The following is a 14544-nucleotide window of genomic DNA, read 5'->3' as shown; positions in this document are numbered from 1 at the left end:
ATGGCTCAAATCCTCATACTTTTGTTAATTCATTTCAAGTAAATATTTTGAAATACTGTCATTTCAGGACCAAATTTTCATTTTTATAAATTAAGCTAGGTAATTCACATATTGGCCAGTCATGAAATGACTGACCTTCATCTTACGACACAAAGGGACATGTCCATGCTGTCTAGACACTCTTGGGTCACAATTATGCCACCAGACGCTGTAAAATGCCATGCCTTCATCACACAGCAGCAAGCCTGCACTGCACGGTGTGCACATACTGGCTACACAAGGACAACTGCATCTCCTACATCCACCATGCAACTATATGCAATGACACCCCCATCTCCTACGATGATGCACACATAACAGTAGGTCTCATACAGCAATGACATCCGCATCACACAGTGAAACACCTACATCACCCAATGACACCTCCTGGCTTTCTGCTCCTAAGCAGCCATCTTGGCTCCACCCTCTGTAAAATGAGCAGAAAGAAATGGCGAACCATTTCAGTATCTTGACCAAGAAAAAACCCTAAGTGGAGTTATGAAGTGTCATATAGGATTGAAATGACTGAACAAATTTGCCATCAAGGGCTTATCTGAGAGAAATCCTCTGGAAAAATTAGTTTAAAGGGAAACAAGGGTGTTTTCCTGATGTAAAGGTATTATTAATGCTTCAATTTAAATTGTGAGTCAGGATATAATTCGTGAAAAATATGATAAATTTTCCTCTTATATAAGAATTCATTTTCCTTTAATTAAACTTTATGAATTATATACTTCAAATATCTGTGATTCTGTCAACAGAGGTTCTGTCTCCAGTTGGCACATATTATAAGACTTCTATAATGTAGTAAATGGTCTTTAGGAATGGATGTGGCTACAAATGTTTTTTTTTTTTTTTTTAATAAACCCTTAATTTCGGTGTATTGTCTCATAGGTGGAAGAGTGGTAAGGGTGGGCAATGGGGGTCAAGTGACTTGCCCAGGGTCACACAGCTGGGAAGTGGCTGAGGCCGGGTTTGAACCTAGGACCTCCTGTCTCTAGGCCTGACTCTCACTCCACTGAGCTACCCAGCTGCCCCTACAAATGTTCTAAATTCCTCCAGATTAAAGAAATACAAATCAAAACAGCTCTGAGGTGTACCACCTTACACCTAGCAGATTGTCCAATATGATAGTAAAGGAAAATAATAAATGTAGGAGGGCATGTGGCAAAATTGGGACACTAATGCATTGCTGATGGAGTTGTGAATTGATCCAACCATTTTGAAGGACATTTTGGAATTATGTCCAAAGGGCTTTAAAAGAATGCATACCTTTTGATCCAGCAATACCACTACTAGGTCTGTATCCCAAAGAGATTTTTAAAAATGGGAATAGAAAGGTTTGTACAAAAGTATTTATATCTGTGCTTTTTGTGGTGGCAAAAAATCGGAAACTGAGGGGATGCCCCTTAATTGGGAAATGGCTGAACAAATTGTGGCATATGATGATGGAATACTATTGTGCTATAAGGAATGATAAACTGGATGATTTTGGAAAGACCTGGAAAGACTTCCATGAACTGGTATGGAGTGAAATGAGAAGAACCAAGAGAACATTATACACAGTAAATGAAACATTGTGGGACAATCAAATGTAACAGACTTTGCTACTAACAGCAATACATGATCTAGGAGAATTCTGAGGGACTTATAAAAAAGAATGCTATCCACATATAGAAACTGTTGGAGTAGAAATGCAGAAGAAAACATATGATTTATCACTTGTTTATTTGGGTATTTGATTTGGGGTTTTGGTTTTATAAGATTACTCTCTTACAAAAATGAATTAGATGGAAATAGGTTTTGATTGATAATACATGTATAACCCAGTGGAATTGCTTGTCAACTCTGGGAGTGGGGAGGGAAGAGGTAAGGGAGACAATATGAATCATGTAACTGTGGAAAACTTATGTATAAATTTGTTATTGGAATAAAATAAAGAAAAAAAAGAATTGCTGTGGCTGAAAAGTTCCTCACCCTATAGCCAACCTTGAACTTAAAGTTCGGCTTCAGTTGGGAGATTTGAGATTTGTATAGAGTGTACAAACTCTGCTGGAAATACTCTACTTTCTGCCCTGCCCTTTGCTGGAAAAGTCTATACTCTCACCATACTCAAGCAAATGCAAGGATCAAGCAACTGCTGTCCTATGACATCAAAACCAATCAGATGTGCTGGAGGAAGACTTCCCCCTTGCTCATCTCTTCTGTCTTGCCTGATGGATGGTTCAGGAATGCTTTGGCCCTAGGCCAACTCTCTCCTCTGATGACACTGCTATTACTTTGGCACAGGCCTTTATCACCTTATCCCTGGATTATTGCATTATCCTGCTAGTGGGTATGCCTGATTCAAGTCTGTCCTTACTCCAGTCCATCCTGCCCTTAGTTGTCAAGTGAGGTTGCTAAAAAATCAGATCATATCATTTCTCCCCCTCTACTGCCCCCCCTTCAATAAACTTCATTGGCTACCTTTGAAGTCATAAAATCTTATGTTTGACATTAAAAACTTTGTAAACTTCTCCCCTTCCCCCTTTTCAATCTTGTTATATTTCCACATCATATTCATTTGATATTACACTTATTAAGTACCTACTATGTATCAGATACTTGCTGGGTATAGCAAATCATAATAGTTATCATTTATATAGCACTTAGTATATGCTGAGTAATTTAAAATTATTTTCTCATTTGTTTCTCACAACAACCTTAGGAGGTAAGGCATTATTACTACCCTCATTTTAAAGAGCTGAGTCAAACAGAAATTAAGTGACTTGCCCAGGGTCATACAGCTACTATGTGTCTGAGGCTGGATTTGAACTCAGAGGTCTCTCTGATTCCAGATCTAAGAGTCCTGTCTACTGTACCTTCCAACTGTCTATAATATCATATCTTATGATACCATATCTTATCATAATGCTTGGTTGTACCCGGTTTCCCATCATATATATTTTATATTCATACATGTACACACATATAGTATAGACTATATTTACATGTGAATACATACCCATGTACATAGCTACTTAAGTGTTTGTATTTTTATATCCATATCTTTGTGTCTATATATCTATACCTATATATCTATAGCTATATAGCAAAGTCAAGATGAGAAATTAGTCCTTAAACTTTATTTGCAATATTTTAAAGTATCTTCTCCCTCAAAATAAAAGTCCATTTCGGAAACGTCTTGGCAGTAATACCTTAAACCCAAATTTAAACCCGCCCTGTACTCAAGACAACCAGATGAGATTACAAGGCAGGCGCGCGTTGCCGTACAATATGGCGGCTCCCACAAGCGCGGAAGATCCGCCATAAGTCCCTCCTCCGCAGACCCTCGTCTCTTCAGAAGCAGGTCAGCGGAAGTAGTTCCAGCCGGGGGGAGGCACGCGAAGACAGAGGTTCCAGCTGTCTCGCCACTAGTAAATCTGACGTCTCTGCTGGCTTCCTACCGGTAAGTGACTTAGTTCTGGATCCGCAGGAAGCCTGCAGTGGAGGAGACATGGGATGGGAGGGCAGCGGCCCGCCTGCCTGGCCTGGGACCCGGCCCGCCCTTTGGGAGGGCAGCTTTCCGCTCGGGGCGGGAACCCAGCCCCACCCCCAACTCCCTTTGTGGCTCCCCAAACTTGGCCCCATGTCTCACCCTTCTTCCCCGGGACTTCGCCTAGCTACGGCTACACTGGTCCTCCCACATCCGGCCTCTCCCCCACGCCCCGCAGGGAAGGCGTGTTCTTTGAACACCTGGAGGCATCCCTACCTGGCTGGTATTCGGAGAGTCTAGTTCCAGGGGTGTGCTCTCTCCATTCTCCTGCACTCCTAGCTCTCACACGCGCCATTTATGCCTCCGAACCTCATCGTTCTTTTTTCCAAGCTCAGGGAGGGAGTCTGGGTCTTCGAACCACCTGGAGTCATCCCTAACTGGCTGGGATCATAGATCATCCACTCCTGGGAAGGACTCAGGGAGCCCTGTTTCAGAGATGTTTCCTTTTTATTCTCCTCAAACCCTCCCTTACACGCGCTCCATCTGCATCTTCCGAATCACCTGGAGGCATCTATACCTGGGAAGTACTCTAGGATTCCTATTCCAGAGGTGTTTCCTCTCCATTCTCCTGCGCCTCTCACACAAACATTCACCTTTCACGTACCCCAAATCTCCTGGCTCTGCTTGGCCAGGGTCAAGTGCTCTTCACCTGGGAAAGTACTTAAGGAATTCTATTCCAGAAGTGTGCCTTCTCCATTCCTACCCCCCACCATCATTCACACACGCACCTTCTATTTCTCTTCATCTGTTTCTCTCGAAGGTCTTGGTTCTTTTTCTTTTCTTTTCTTTTCTTTTTTGGCGAAGCGACGGAGGAAAGCTGGGACCAGAAACACCTTGAGTCATTTCCACCTGGCTGGGGTCAGGCCCATCTACCTTTGGGCTTCGCTCAGGAAGTTATATTCCAGAGGTGTTCCATCGCCATTTTTTTTGCACTCCTTACAAGTTCCATTATTTTTCATGAATCTCCTGGATGTCTTTTCTAAGCTTCAGCCTTCATGACTTCCTTCAAATCTTTTGCACCATTCCATTTTCCTCTACTAGTCCAAATTTGATGTTGCATATTTTAAGTCTTCCTAATTGCCACTGGGAAGAACCAGCTGTGTGACCATTTCCACATTGGCATCCCTTACATCTTTATGATTTTTTTTCATGGGATGGAAAAGTGGGAATTTTATATATGATTTCTACCATATCCAATCTGAAAAATGAAAAAAGTCCAATAAGCTCCTTTGTGGACAGAGACTTGTTTAATGTTTATTGATTGTCTGCTGTATAATGATCCTAAGTATTTGGGGAAAGGGCTTTGAATTTGGAGCCAGAAGGCCCAGGTTCACATCCCTGGCTCTGCCACTTTGATATTTCTTTTGCTTTGGGCAATTATTTTGCTCTCATATCTGATCATGTTATGAAGTGAAAGGGTTAGATTAGATAGCTTCTAAGGTCTCTTTTACTTATAAGACTAGATAATTACATTTATCCAGTGATTAGAATTTTTGTGTCATTGGTGTTTTTGTCAATTTTGTTGGAAAAATTTGAAACTTCTTAAATAAGGGAAAAGCACAAATGTAGCTTAAGTATAGCTGAACAATGCATACATATCTTTTTTTAATTTACACTGACAGCTTTTGCACCCCACTAAAAAGGCAAATGGATATGGTGTCAAAGGGTTCAAATCCTTACCCTGCTATCCCATAGACTCTGATCTTGGCGCCTAGTAGCTTCAGTTTTCTTAATTGTAAAATGAGGGCATTGAAACAATTCTAAATTCTAAATATATGATTCTGTGATTTAAAAATAAAAATTCATGTTTTTCAATTTACAAGCATTTATTTTGTTTCCCCTCTCATTCATCTCCTTTGAAAAGAAAAAAAATAGAAAAACAAAATCCCTCTAACAAATATTCAGAAGAGCAAAACAAACTCCCACATTATCCTTGTTCACATGTATATGTTTTATTTTTTAGCTTGAAAATATAACCTTAGAGGTAGATAGCAATATGATTTTTTCCACTGATATCCTTTTGGCTCTGCTTTTCTTATTCTGTATCATTGCAATACAGGTATTTTCATGTTCAGATAAAATTTTGAAAAAAAAAACATTTTATTGATGCTATTTTTTCACATCATTGTCTTTTCCCAGTGACTGCTCTTCTCCCTTCTCCACACCCCATTGAGAGCTCCTATGTTGTTTTTTTAATACTATCTTTTAAATTAATTTAGAACATTTTTTTCCATGGTTACAGCATTCATGTTCTATCCCTCTCCTCTTCCCACCCCCTCCCATAGCCAACTCACAATTCCACTGGGTTTTACATGTGTCATTGATCAAGACCTATTTCTATATTGATATTTGTGCTAGGGTGCTCATTTTGAGTCAGATCCTAATTATATCCCCATTCACCCCTGTGATCAGGCAGTTGTTTTTCTTCTGTGTTTCTACTCCTATAGTTCTTCCTTTGAATGTGGATAGCATTCTTTCTCATAGGTCCCTCATAGTTGTCCTGGATCATTGCATTGTTGCTAGTAGGGAACTCCATTACATTCGATTTTACCACAGTGTATCCGTCTCTGTGTACAATGTTTTTCTGGTTCTGCTCCTTTCACTCTGCATCAATTCCTGGAGGTCATTCCAGTTCACATTTTCCAACTCTTTCTGAAATCATTCTGTTCATCATTTGTTATAGCACAATAGTATTCCATTACCTTCATTTACCACAATTTGTTCAGTCATTCTCCAATTGATGGACATCCCCTCCATTTCCAATTCTTTGCCACCACAAAAAGAGCTGCTATAAATATTTTTGTACAAGTAGGTTCTTTTCCCTTTTTAATAATCTCTGTTATACAGACCCAGTAATGATATTACAGGATCAAAAGGCATGCATTCTTTTAAAGCCCTTTGGGCATAATTCCAAATTGCCTTTCAGAATGATTGAATCACTTCACAATTTCCCCAACAATACTTTAGTGTGTGTGGGGTCACCTTTGCTGATTTGACCAATATGAAGTTGAACCTCAAGAGTTTATCTTATTATTAGTGATTGATAGCATTTTTTCCTATGGCATTAGTTTATTTTTCTTTATATTTCTATTTTTCTCTGCCTATTTTGACCTCCTCTGACCATTTCTTTGAGGAATGGATATATACGTGTTTGTGTGTATGTATATATGTATATATTTCTAAATCAATTTCCTGTTTAGAATATCAAACTTTCTTAGAGATACCTGTGACAAAAAATTTTTCCCATTTCACTTTTCCTCCTAAGAACTAGGTGACACAGTGAATAGTGTTGGACTTGGATTCAAGAAGTCCTGAATTAAAATCCTGCCTTTGTAATATGAATATATTTTGGAGAGGGTGCCCAAGGATGTTAATTGGACCTCCTGTTTCTAGGCCTGGCTCTCAATCCATTGAGCCACACAGCTGCCCCCTCCAAGGATGTTAATTGGAAGTGTAGTGCAAGCAAGATTACAGTAGACAGACTTGAAAGATGGAGTCTGTCTGAGCCACTCTCTTATCCCTCTTACTGAGAGGGTGTGAGGTATCTCTGTATGAAGGTGTGTCTACAGAGAATGGGCAAGTGACAATAGCCTGATAGAGATTCTTTCTTGGGGATGTTGATGTTGGATCCCCAGGCTCAAAGCAGCACAGCTGGGAGGCTTGGCTGACTGGTGCCAAGCCTTAGCCTTAAGCTGCCGGCTCCTCCCACTCCCTCTTGTTCCCTCAGTATCCCTATCCCTTTCTCTAGGAGCTCTTTATCTGACTACTTTTCAAGGTTTATTGTTGTTGGTATCAATATTGTAGGAGGAGGGGAAGGGCTGTGGTATTAAGGGGGTCCTTGAAACTAATCCCAGTTAAGGTCCTCCTTCCACTGGTCATGCCAAATGTGGAAGCAGGGAATTCACCTTCCCTTCCCTATATCTTATCCCTAAGCCAATACAGATAGGAATCAAAATCAGGGGTCTCTGTTTGTAAGGCATCTTCTCTGATGACTTGAGGCCTAGGGGGGGCGGAAGTTGACCCTCTGATGTCCTGGTGTGTCCCGGAACTCTTCCTTGATGGTCTCAGGTTAAATCAGGAACAACATAGGTTTCAGGGTGTCCAATAGTATCCAGGAAAAATCCCTTTTAGGCCTTCTTTGGGTCTTGAGGTACTCAGAGTCCTCCCTCTGTCTCAGAGATACTAGCAGGAAGACCCTCTAGGGTTCTCTCCCACAATCCTTTGCTCCCCCAGGCTCAACTGTTGTCTGTCACTCATCTCTGTTTCTCAATATTATGACAGGCTTCACTCTTGCAATTCTGCCCTTATACCTTAGATATATTTACTAATTGTATGTCACTGGGTGAGTCATACAAGTTTCTGTCAGCCTCCACTTTTTTCAATTGTAACCTCCCAAAATTATGTGAGGATCAATGAGATAATAAATATAAAGCACTTTATGAATCGTATGAATATTTAAGTGCTAGATATTCCTATTAATTCTAACTGTATTTTGTGGAAAAACTTTCATTTTTGATAAATTAAAATTGTCTATTTTTCCTTGCACCTGAAAATTTGTATATGATTTCCTTTTGGGCCTTATTGTGGTATAAAGTCTGAGATACTGGCCTAAACCTAACTTCTGCCATATTATTTTCTTATATCCCCTAATTCTTGGTGGTCACCTGGCTACTATGTTCAACTAATGAAGCCAGTTTCAAGTCCAAGTTCTCCGACTTCAGAGGCAATACTCTTTCCATTGTACCATATCATAAGTAATCACTTTAAAGTGTTTTATTTAAAAAAAAAAAAAAGTAGTAGTACTTTAAGCAACTCAACCAAATTTTCAGATAAGACTGAAACTCAATGTTAGCAGGGTTGAGGAGAAACTGGGGTGAGGGGGGTGGAGTGGGCATGGAACAACATGTATGCAGAAAACTAAATACAAAATACTTTGAAAATAGATACACTCTAATCTCTCAGGGAAGGCATTAGCCATTGGAGCCACTAGGATAGACTTCCTGTAGAAAGTGGCTTATAAGATGAGCTTTAAAAGAAGCCATGGATCTAGGTAGAGATGCTAAAAGGTTGGTGATTGTGACTAGAGCTCATAGAGATAATAGTGGAAGGAATGGGAACTGATGAAGTCACCAAGAGTGGATCAGTTGATTGTCCTTCATACTCGAAGAAGACCAAAATGACATCTCACTGGTTGATTAAGTGAGGCAGAGCTGAACAAAGTCTTCAGTTTCACTCTCCCTTCTAGAATCATGAAATGAAACCAGGGACAGGACAAAAGTCAGGATGACTATCTTGGCCTCTCACTGTCTAACTGAGCTCTCAGGTTGCTTCAGCCGCCTTCATGGCTCTTGGAATAAGTTGTTTTTATTTGCCCACTGTGTCCAGGGAAATCTTCCCATGCCTGGACAGGTTGGAGGCCTCTCAGTTACTCTTATCCTGGTTTAGCCCATCCGCTAGATGGTTTTACTGAGGTGTAGCTGCCGTACATGTAGCTTTTTGGAACATACCAGGTGAGACCTGGGTGGTGGCAGGTGAGTACCAAAGGGGGAAAGCAGCCCTGAAAAGGGCCTAGGAAAACCCTCATACCAGAGGCTTCCCTGAACACCCTGTACCCCCCTCACAAAGAGTAAATGTGGAGTGAAGAGGAGAGGGCCCATTGATGATCCAGAAAAGGAATTTGAAGAGATTAGGACCAGGAAAAAGCAGTGTCAGGAAAATATACACACTCTGAAGGTGATTAACACTGTCACTGCCATTCCACAAATTTATTTGCTAAATCATATCTTGTAAAAAAAAATTTCTCCAGTCATACATAAAAACAATTTTTAACTTTCATTGAGAAGGCAAGCAATTTGATATGTTATACATGTGCAATCATGCAAAGCCAAATCTTTTCTACAGGCTAAATATTTGTTCTTTCAGCTGCTTCTCTCTTGGCCTAGTGTCCAATTTCTTTACTTTCCTAACCGTCCTTCAGTTTACCAATGTTCTTCCTCAAATGTAGCACTCAAAAAAAAGAATGTGATATTCCAGGGTAGTCTGATCATTGCAGAGGATGGTGGTTTTGTCATTTCTTGTCTTTTTCAGTATTTGACATGTTGATAAATTCTCTCCTCTTTGTATGAATATTTGTGGCACTGCTCACTCACTTATTTGATTGTCCTATGACCAAAGTCTTTGACCACTCCCTTCTCTGTCTCTTTTGCCAAGTCATCACCATATACCCTCTACCTGTGGATATACCTCAAGGTTCTGTCTTGGGTCCTCATTTCTTTTCTTTCTCATTATTTCTAACTCAACAGCCTCATTAGGTCCCATGAGTTTAATTATCTCTGTACTGATGAATCTCAGACCTATTCTATTCTATTTCTAGACATATTGAGCTCTAGTCCTATATTATGATCAGCTGTCAAATGGACATTTTGAATTAAATTCCCTGCAGCAGTAATGTATTAGAACTTTTGAGAGCTGATTATTAATTTTTCAGTGTTGCACATGCGAAATCAGCAACCAATACAATTTGAAGGTTTGATTTATTGTTTTGCTGGTTGTCTAGGCTTAATAAAGTGATGGAGAAAATGTTAAAAATGTTGAAGATTAAGCTTAAAAGTGTTTTCATATGCCTGTTTTTAAAAAAGGAGAGCTAAGCACCCTTGTCCTATAGAGATTTTATACTCAACATGTCCAAAACAGAATTCATCTCCTGCTATACTATCAATCTAATTCTGCCCTTCTTCTAAACTTCATTTCTTTCTTTTTTCTTTTTTAATTTTAATTTTGAATATTTTCCCATAGTTACATATTTCATGTTCTTTCCCTCTCCCCCAAGCCCCTCTAACCCCTCTTAGCCAATGCACAATTCCACTGGGTTTTACATGTATCATCAATCAAGACCTAATTCCATATTATTGATAGTTGGACTAGAGTTATCATTTAGTGTCTATATCTCCAATAATATCCCCATCAGCCCATGTGTTCAAGCAGTTGTTTTTCTTCTGTGTTTCTCCTCCCACAGTTCTTCCTCTGAATATGGCTAGTTTTCTTTCTCATAAGCCCCTCAGCCTTGCTCTGGATCCTTGCATTGCTGCTAGTAGAAAAGTCTATTACATTCAATTTTACCACAGTGTATTGGTCTCTGTGTACAATGTTCTTCTGGATTTGCTCCTTTCACTCTGCATCAGTTCCTGGAGGTCATTCCAGTTGACATGGAATTCTTCCAGTTCATTATTCCTTTGAGCACAATAGTATTCCATCACCAACAGATACCACAATTTGTTCAGCCATTCCCCAATCGAAGGACATTCTCTCATTTTCCAATTTTTTGCCACCACAAAGAGCACAGCTATAAATATTTTTGTACAAGTCTTTTTTCCTTATTATCTCTTTGGGGTATTATCTCACAGCCAAACAGTGCTATGGCTGGATCAAAGGGCAGATAGTCTTTTAAAGCCCTTTGAGCATAAGAACTTCATTTCTTTCATGAGTACCCCATTCTTCTTTTTTTTATTTGAGAAACTTTAATTAATTAAGAATATTTTTTCATGTTCTTTCCCTCCCCTTCTCCTACCCTGCTCCCGTAGCCAATGAGCAATTCCACTGGGTTTTACATGTATCATTGATCAAGACCTATTTCCATATTATTATATTTTCATTAGGGTGATCACTTAGAGTCTACATCCCCAATCATATCCCCATCTACCCATGTGATCAAGTAGTTGTTTTTCTTCTGTGTTTCTACTCCCACAGTTCTTTCTCCGGATGTGAATAGTGCTTTTTTAATAAGTCCCTCAGAATTGTTCAGGATCATCGTATTGCTGCTAGAAGAGAAGTCCATTACATTTGATTGTGCCACAGTGTATCTCTCACTGTGTATAAGGTTCTCCTGGTTCTGCTCCTTTCACTCTGCATCAATTCTTGGAGGTCATTCCAGTTCACATGGAATTCTTCTAGTTCATTATTCCTTTCATCACAATAGTATTCCATCACCAACAGATACCACAATTTGTTCAGCCATTCTCTAATCGAAGGACATCCCCTCATTTTCCAATTTTTTGTCACCACAAAGAGCGTGGCTATAAATATTTTTGTACAAGAGCACCCTATTCTTCTAGTCACCCAGGTTCATGATCTTGTCATTATCTTATTTCTCTCCCTCTCCCGACAAATATCCACTTATTTGCCAAATCTTGTTGTTTCTACCTTCTCAATATTTCAAATCTGACCCTTCTCTCAGATGGCTTCTACTCCAGTTTACCATTTTTTCAATTACATGAAGAAAGAATTTTCTTCAACAGTTTTTCTGACATTGCAATCCAATTTCCCTCCTTCCTATTCCTTCTCCTTTCCCTGAGATAGTAAATAATCTGACACAGGTTATACCAGTGTTGTCATGAAGTTCATATTTCTCTTCTAGTTTAGACCCCAAACACCATTTTCCTAGATTGTTGCGCTGGGGGATGGAGCCAAGATGGCTACGTAGTAGCAGGGAAATCCTGAAGCTGCTCTGAATATCCTTCCAAACTGATCTTTAAAAAGCATCTCAAAAGAACAGAAATTAACACAATGAACAAAGGCACTCTCCCACTAAACACAATATGAAAGCTAGACTATTGCAATGGCCAAATCTGCCAATCCAGTTTTCTAATGTACTGCCCTGGCCATAAAATTTAATAACCTCTAGCTCCCTTGTAACATTCAGCATCAAATAGTAACTCTATTGTTTGCCAGGTAATCATCTAGCTCAGACTTACATATGACTCAGTTTGAGTGCTCTGCTTTTTCATGAGGAATTTCCTGATTCCCTTAACTACTTGTGTCTTCTACCCAAAACTTACTTGGCATATATTCTGCTTCTACTTATACGTGCACATATTTTCTTCTAATAGAATGTAAGCTCCTTGAAGGAAAGGACTTTTCTTTTTTTGGTCTTTCTATACTTAGCATGTAGCACAGTATCTAGTACATACCTGGCATTTTATAAATGGTTGTTTTTTGACTAGATGGAGAAATATATACTAGAAAATCTAGGTATAAAGACTCAGTCCAGTTTGGAAAGAAGTCTCCAGAGGTGTCACTCAAGGGTTTCTGTTCAACTCTGTAATGTTTAACATTTTTATTAACTTACTGACTTCCTTGGCTTCCTTTAAGTCCCAAATAAAATCTCATCTTCTATAGGGGAGCCTTCCACAACCTCATTTAATTCTAATATCTTCCCCCTGTTAATTATTCCTACTTATGTTGTTTTTAATTTTTCATTGTCTTTATTTGTTTGCAACTTGCCTCTCCCATTAGATTGTAAGTTTCTTGAGGGCAGGGACTGATCTTTTTCCTTTTTGTATCCTAATAGCTTAACACAGAACCAAGCACATAGTAGGCTCTTAAGTGTTTATCAATTAATTGATTAACTTGAAGGCATAAGTGATGTACTTATGAAACTTGAAGGCACAAAGCTAAAGACAGGTACTGTTTGTTGAATGATGAATCAAGATCTGAAGAGATGGGCTCAGCTTGGAAGTACAGTAGATAGAGCACCAGGTCTCAAACTTATCAGTGAGCGAGGGAGATATCTACCCAAGCATATGAAGACTTCCCCTGTTAGAATGGGCAGATGAGAACAATTTGTTCCAAAGGCCTTGAAGGCAGCTTGAGGCAGGTGCTATGGAGTGTCAGGGTCATCCATTGCATCCCAGGCCATCAAGAATTGTCCTGACTTTTGTCCTACCACTCAATTTCCATGACTCTGGAAGAGAGAGAGTGAGGCTGACAAGGTTTTGCAGTTCTGCCTCAGCTCAATCCAGTTAATTTCCAAATCATCACCCTGTGATGGTATTGGTCCTTTTCAGAAACCAAGGACAAACAACTTTAAGCACCAACATTGTGCTTCAGGTACTGTGCTATCTATAGGCAGGCTCTAGGTTAGAATCAAAGAATGAAACAATTCCTCCTTGAAATGAGCAGGACTTGAGAATGCTGTCAATCAATAAGAATTTATTGAGCACATTTGACAGGCACTGTGCTAGAGGTACAAAGACAAAAATGAAATAATCCTTTCCCTCAAGGAGCTTACAATCTAGGCAGGGAAGACAACATGTACATATATAGAGCCATAAAAGTAGATACAAGGTAATTTGAGAAAAAGGCACTAGAAACTGGGGAATCAGGAAAGTCCTATTATAGAAAGTTTTGCTCTAATTGAGCCCTAAAGGAAACTAAAGATTCTTAGAGGCAGAAAAGACCAGGGGGAAATGTATATTCCAGCTACATCCAGGGTCCAGGCAGAGATGAAAGGTGAAATGTCCTGTATGAAAAATATTAAGAAGGTGAGTTTGGCTGGGCTGTAGGATGCATCAGAGGGAGTGATGTGTAATTAGGCTGGAAAGGTAATTTGGGGTCAGGTTATGAAGGGCTTTAAATGATAAAGTGGAGTTTATATTGGTTTCTGGATATAATGGGGGGCATAAGAATTCGCTGAATTGAAGACTTACTTGGTCAGAACAATGCTTTAGGAAAATCAGAATTGCAGATTGGGAAGGATGTATTGATAAGGGGAAAGACTTTAGGTAAGGAGACCATTTGAGAGGCTTTTGCTTCCAGGTGGTGTAGATGAGGATCTAGAATCAGCGCAGACTATAAGAATAGTAAAAAAATACTTGGTGTAAAGCTTTGCTGAAATCTTGATCGAGTATATTTATATCACACCCCTTATCTTCCATTTAGTAACCATGTTAGAAAAGGAAATGAGGTTAATACATATTCTTTTTAAAATTCTGTAATTTAAAAAAAAGCAAATGAGATAAACATTTCTATATTTAAAACAAAACAGAAAAATAATACTGGAAGACAGGTCTGTGTTAAATATAGTTTGCTTTTCAAGTGTATAATTAGTTGAACATCTTATTTTTTCTAAATTTAAAAAAATTTGTTTTAGTCAGCAAAAATCTACTTTCCATTGCACCCCCACTCCCTAACTG

At 39.3% G+C, this 14544-nt stretch overlaps 1 protein-coding gene across 1 annotated transcript in view; it reads left to right on the top strand.

The window, feature by feature from the left end:
• Positions 1-3194: 3194 nt before the first annotated feature.
• LOC123237715 (exonuclease 3'-5' domain-containing protein 2-like) overlaps positions 3195-14544 on the top strand; it is a 102570-nt gene continuing 91220 nt past the window's right edge. Inside the window, exon 1 of the mRNA XM_044664810.1 lies at positions 3195-3487. The gene's annotated coding sequence lies outside the window, so the exon portion shown is untranslated. The remainder of the gene's footprint in view (positions 3488-14544) is intronic.

The sequence above is a fragment of the Gracilinanus agilis genome, chromosome 2 (genome assembly GCF_016433145.1).
Source record: "Gracilinanus agilis isolate LMUSP501 chromosome 2, AgileGrace, whole genome shotgun sequence".
Lineage (NCBI taxonomy): Eukaryota > Metazoa > Chordata > Mammalia > Didelphimorphia > Didelphidae > Gracilinanus > Gracilinanus agilis.
Note: the sequence above shows the minus strand (reverse complement) of the source record. Positions and strands in the feature narration are given on the sequence as shown.